Source organism: Phyllobates terribilis, unplaced genomic scaffold (assembly GCF_046119375.1).
Source record: "Phyllobates terribilis strain yellow unplaced genomic scaffold, ASM4611937v1 Scaffold_13__5_contigs__length_258822181, whole genome shotgun sequence".
NCBI lineage: Eukaryota > Metazoa > Chordata > Amphibia > Anura > Dendrobatidae > Phyllobates > Phyllobates terribilis.
This window is the reverse complement of record NW_027362773.1, coordinates 126131755-126137878: the sequence shown is the minus strand read 5'-3', so window position 1 is coordinate 126137878 and position 6124 is coordinate 126131755. Positions and strand designations below refer to the sequence as shown.

Genomic DNA, 6124 nt, shown 5'->3' with positions numbered 1-6124 from the left:
ATGCATATGTGTCTTTTTATATAGTGTATGTAAACTTCTGGTTTTAACTGTATTTTGCCTAAAATACAAAGGAAAATGTGTCATATTTAACTTTAGCCTTTTTAGAGATCATTTCATCTTCAACTTGCTTAATTGTTCACAATAACAGTAATTTATACCAGGGGTGCCCAAACTTTTATATGCCACTATATATATCACAAGACATTATAGGGGACGCTATTTATTTCAGGCGAGTGGGCGGGCGTGCATGCACCTCATCACTTTCGGACCCTCAACTCCTCCATATAATGTGCCGCAAGGGCCCGTGGCATGTCGGCAGCTTAGGAATAGAGGGTGTGCCAGCAGCGTCTTACAATACTGATTTCAGACACGGCCGGCCCCCTCTGCTGCAGCCATACAATGTAAGTAGCTGCGGCTGTGAGTGACTGGGGCCTCTGGGCTTAATAAAGCAAAATAAAGTAATTAGCTTGGGCCCCAGCGTGCCATGAAGTCTGCCAAGCCGTTTATGCAGTGGCTTGGTTTCCTCAGCGCAGGCTGCGTGTCTCACCCAGTACGGACCCCCCTCTTTGCTTCTGCTTATTGGGCCCCATACACCAGTAATGGCAGTAATGCCATGATGGCAGCCCTGGGCACGCCATCTACTGCACTCTTTAACCCCTTTACAGATATCTGGACTTACATGGAGCAATTGTGGCGCCCCTGAGGGTTCGGCCGCCACAGGAATGCTACACTTCTTTAATGGAGTGTGGTGTTCCTCCTCTGAGGTAAGCCTGGTGTGATGGTAGTGACCTAGCCTTTTGCATCCAACACCACATTTCCACCAGAGGGAGCTATTATGCACTAGGTGCTGCTCCCCTGGTTACAGGGAGACTGGGGAACACAAAGTGGTAGGAACCAGTTAGTGGGTGTGGGTGGAGGAACAGTTAGTCAGTTACACTTCTAATTTCATATTTAATAGAATGCCATCCTTGATCTTGGTTCTTCTCTGGTCTCTTGCTGGTCCTGATGGTTCTGTGTGGACCTGTCCTTCTAAGTGGTCGTACTGTGCTGTCATGAACTGTGTGTAATGTGACTTCCCTCCGGGAGCGCAGATCCTGTGTGGGCCTGCATCGGTATGGGACACAGCCCTCGTACCCCGATCTATGGGACGAGAGGAAGGTTGCAGACAAGGAATGTCTCAACCCGGCCAAGGACCAGGATCAAGAAGGCCCGGGAGCTTTAGAGTGTGGCTCCCTATCAAATGGGTCCAGGGGAGGATGCAGACGTAGCGGAGTACGCCACCTGTCCTCGCCTACCTGATCTATTCAGAGGGATTCCGGCTGCAAGAGGGGTACCGACACCCGACCTCGCACTCTACGTCCAGGACGGGAAAGCCCGGTTAGGCCCTGAGGATCCCGCCGGGACTCGGATGGAGAGGAATTGCCGCCCGAGCCCTATACCTGAGAGGAGCTCAGAGGGAGACCCGGCCTATCTACACACGCACAGACGGGAAAGGGTAAAGTCTGTAGTGCAGGAACACTCTGGTGTAGGGATGCTACCTCACACTGGACTTCCTCGGAGGTAGTCGGACCCCCGTCCCTGGTGGCTGCAGGACTCCGCGAGGAGCAGGGAGAAGCCTTGCGCTGCTTATGAGAACTGTGAGTAAAGCCTTGGAAATTCATCCCTATGGCCTCCGGACTGTTCATTACCCGCCATACCACGCGACGCAGTGCCCGCACTCCCCGCGCTACTACGACTACCCCCTTCAACCTGCCTTGCCTGCCCTGAGGCCGCGCTCTGCCTGTGGGGAGCAGCGAGAACTTTAGCCGCCATTACATCGGGCCTCAGCGGACGGTAGCGGCGCTGGTGGCCCCATCACCAGACACCACAGGTGGGGTAGTCGACAAATACCACTCAACCCGGAAAGCCCTAACATCATTTTCAATGTGACGGCCCTGGGCACGGAACGGGTCCAGGCCACGACTGCATCCCCGTTCTCAACATCTGACCCGGCTCCGAGTACCCCATCTTCCCAGGGCAGGGCTTGCGAGCGTCACACAATCTACCAGCATGAAAGGTCATCACACAGAGTCATTACCAGGACATCAAAGTCAGAATTGGAAGAAGACTCATCAGTAAACAGGTTAAGATCAAAATGAGCATTAAAGAAGCAGTCCAGGGACTAAGCAACAATCATGAACCAGAGGTAGTATAAGATATAGCTGGGAGTTTTAATAGAGTGTGGTGCTGTCCCATTGGTCAAAGCAGGGAGTTGATTACTACAGCTGGACGACACCATGGATTCCTGCCACATTAGCATCTGTGGCTGGACCAAACAAAGCCTCTGGTCCTGGCATCTACTCCAGCACCATCCACAGGATGAACCCAGCAGCACCTGGTAACAGAAGCAGGTAAAGAAGGAGATGTGATAGTAAGACTAAAATTATATGCAGCTGCTTGGTCATAGAAACCCCTACCATGAAGCTCCTGGTGAATAGTTTTGTGTTGATGCTAATGCCAGAGGAGGTTTGGCAACTTTTCTGCCCTCTAATCCTCAGCTCTCGGTGACCCCACTCTAACTTTACGGGGTCTCCATTTTGTGGCCGAGTTGCTGCGGTTCCTTTCCCTTTCAATAATATCACTCACAGGGAATCAGGGAATATTTAAGAGAGAATAAATTTTACAAACAAACCTTTTGCACTGGTAGCAGCCTATTAAATTCCCATGCTTAAATTCTGCAAGCTCTTTAGCATGACCATTTTTTCAACAAATATTTGTGAAGGCAGATTACACAGCAAGACGCTCGATTTTTATACACCTGAAACAATGGGATTGAATGAATAATCTGAATTCAATATTCCAGGTTGCAGCCAGGCCCATTGGTGCTGGCATTGTAAACTAGAGTGTCTGTTCTCATGGGGTGCACACAGATAGGGCACGGGGCAGCTCGCCTAATCTAATAGTATGGGCGTAACTAATAGGCTGTAAGCCGGATACTGTGCACTACCCATGTGTGAACAGCACCCTATACAAGCCTTTTTGTATGCAATTCTAATACTAAGCAATCACCCCCTCCATGGAATGGTAGGTTGTGAGTGATTGTCTCGTCAGTATTTTGCACCTGTGTTGCCGCCATCGTTATTATATGGGCTTGCTGTATCCTGGTAGTGCACTAGTTCTGAGATCTGGCAGGTAAATACTCTTGTCTTTTTTGCTGTGTTTTTTTTCTTGAATCTTGGGGGAATTTTAATACTTCTCTTTGTGGCTTTGCTTTGAGTTTTTCGTTTACAATTTGCTGCATTTTTCCCCCAATCATTATACCAAGTGTAAAAAATTTAGCATTGTAGAACAAGTTAAAAAAAAACTTTATTTTTAAAGTGTTCAGTAGCTCTACTTTTTGACTGAACTTATTTGCAGTGGGAATTTTATGGCCTTTTCATTATCAGTGGGGCTCCTTGAAACTAGACCCCTAAAGATCAGAAAATAAAGGAATATTTGTATATACTTTTTTAGATCCTATGAATACTTTCTTAAAATCAAGGATGTCAAACTCAAACACAAAGAGGGCCAAAAATGAAAAACTTGGACAAAGTTGCAGGCTTATACAGTATAATGGGCCCCACATAGTCTTCCATACAGAATAATGGGTCCCACATAGTCCTCCATACAGTATAATGGGGCCCACCTAGGCCTCTGTACAGTATAATGTGCCCCACATAGTTCTCCATACAGTATAATGTGCGCTCCTAGTCCTTCATACAGTATAATGTGCCCCACATAGTCCTCCCTACAGAATAATGTGCCCCACATAGTCCTCCCTACAGAATAATGGGCCCCACATAGTCCTCCCTACAGAATAATGGGCCCCACATAGTCCTTCCTACAGAATAATGGGCCCCACATAGTCCTTCCTACAGAATAATGGGCCCCACATAGTCCTCCCTACAGAATAATGGGCCCCACATAGTCCTCCCTACAGAATAATGGGCCCCACATAGTCCTCCCTACAGAATAATGGGCCCCACATAGTCCTCCCTACAGAATAATGGGCCCCACATAGTCCTCCTTACAGAATAATGGGCCCCACATAGTCCTCCCTACAGAATAATGGGCCCCACATAGTCCTCCCTACAGAATAATGGGCCCCACATAGTCCTCCCTACAGAATAATGGGCCCCACATAGTCCTCCCTACAGAATAATGGGCCCCACATAGTCCTCCCTACAGAATAATGGGCCCCACATAGTCCTCTCTACAGAATAATGGGCCCCACATAGTCCTCCATACAATATAATGGGGCCCCGCATAGTCCTCCATACAGAATAATGGGGCCCCGCATAGTCCTCCCTACAGAATAATGGGGCCCCGCATAGTCCTCCCTACAGAATAATGGGGCCCCGCATAGTCCTCCATACAGAATAATGGGGCCCCGCATAGTCCTCCATACAGAATAATGGGGCCCCGCATAGTCCTCCCTACAGAATAATGGGGCCCCGCATAGTCCTCCATACAGAATAATGGGGCCCACATAGGGGTGGCTGCTTTTGTGTCGTAGCCCAAATATAACCAACCTGTGGCCAGATTTCGCCTACGGGCCACAGTTTGACATGTATGCTTTGAAGAGCATCTGTCACCTGATTGAGCTTTGTTTTAGGACATCTTTACTAAGAGGAGTCACTTGTGCACCAATAAAAGTACTCCATATTTTAATGTCAAAAATATTCCACATGAGGCATAATCTAAGGGTCTTCAGTTACCAAGACTCTGGGTTTTGGGGTTTAGTAAATGTCAGCCAGGATGCTGGCTGCAAAAGTGAAGACTGCTCTGGTTTGGATGTCACAGAGGACTGGACCTGGGATATTGGCAGCACAAAGCTTTTCAACTTTAGTGATAATCCGACCAATGTTGGATCACAATGCACGGATTAGCCGCAGTTCTCCTGACCCGAGAATGACCGCTTCATGTATATCTATGAAGCTATCACACTTGGGTCAGGAGATGTGCGGCCAATCCGTGCATTGCGATCCGCCATGGGACCGATTTATCACAGACATATGAAACAGCTCTTAGGGATTGGCAGACTAGTTGAGTTTGACAGGTACAGCGAGCACTGTCATGATGCTGATTAGTCAAAACTGTACAAGGTGCTGTGGCTTAGTTGGTTAAAGCACCTGTCTAGTAAACAGGAGATCCTGAGTTCGAATCTCAGCAGTGCCTTATCTTTTACTTCTAGATAAGAAAGATTCTTCAGTCACCTCCAGTTTCTTTTTAATTGTTTAGAATTTTTGCAAATATCAAATGAAGTAATAATCACCTTACAAGACCCTGTCATCTCCCAACCTCGGGTCTTATTGTTCCATGGATGACTTCTTGAGACAGACATGTGAGCACTGGTGACAATCACTTGCCACTTGACTATTAGAGGCAGTGATTCGCTGTTGTGGTCATACATCTATGTCAACAAGTCCTCACTAGTGCAAGAAGAAAAGAGGACCATGAGGGAACCCAGGAACCTAACACAGAAAAGGAAACCCCTCCATCTCTGCAGGATTAAAAAAATAATAATCATCAGAGATCTAAAGTCAAGTGCAAGTCTCCCTTTCTCCATGATAGCCAGGAAAAGTGCTAAAGAAAAAAATAAATCCCACTACCAGGATTTGTATCTCACATCTCCTGCAGGACAGGTTCTTACTAGTGATGAGCGAGCACTAAAATGCTCGGGTGCTCGATGCTCGGCCCGAGCAAATTGGAATGCTCGAGTGCTCGGACCAAGTAACAAGCCCATTGTAAGGCTATGGGAAACTTGAGCATTTCTCCGGTGGCTCCCCCCAGCGGTCTGCAGAGGGCCTAAAAATTGCCCAAATCGATGGAAACAGTGCTCAAATGACATGGGATCAGCATGGGGAAGACCCCTGGAAGCATTTTGGACGCCCAGATCACTGCTGTCAACAACGTTGTCAGAGGTATTATGCCACTTTTACGGACTCAGAATAAAACATGCAAAACCGAAACCAAAATGGATTTTACTGGGAAAAATGTTAAGGAACATCCTTGCCAGGGTAATGACTTTTGTATATAAGGCAAAATAAATAAACAAAAACAAAAATGCACTTTTGCATTGCTTTCAACCAAGACAAATGCATTC

The 6124-nt window shown here is 47.3% G+C and overlaps 1 non-coding gene across 1 annotated transcript; it reads left to right on the top strand.

Moving 5' to 3' along the window:
- The first annotated feature begins 5122 nt into the window (after positions 1–5122).
- On the top strand, positions 5123–5196 carry TRNAT-AGU (transfer RNA threonine (anticodon AGU)). Its single transcript has one exon. It is a non-coding gene; the product is annotated as a tRNA-Thr (tRNA).
- The last annotated feature ends 928 nt before the right edge of the window (positions 5197–6124 follow it).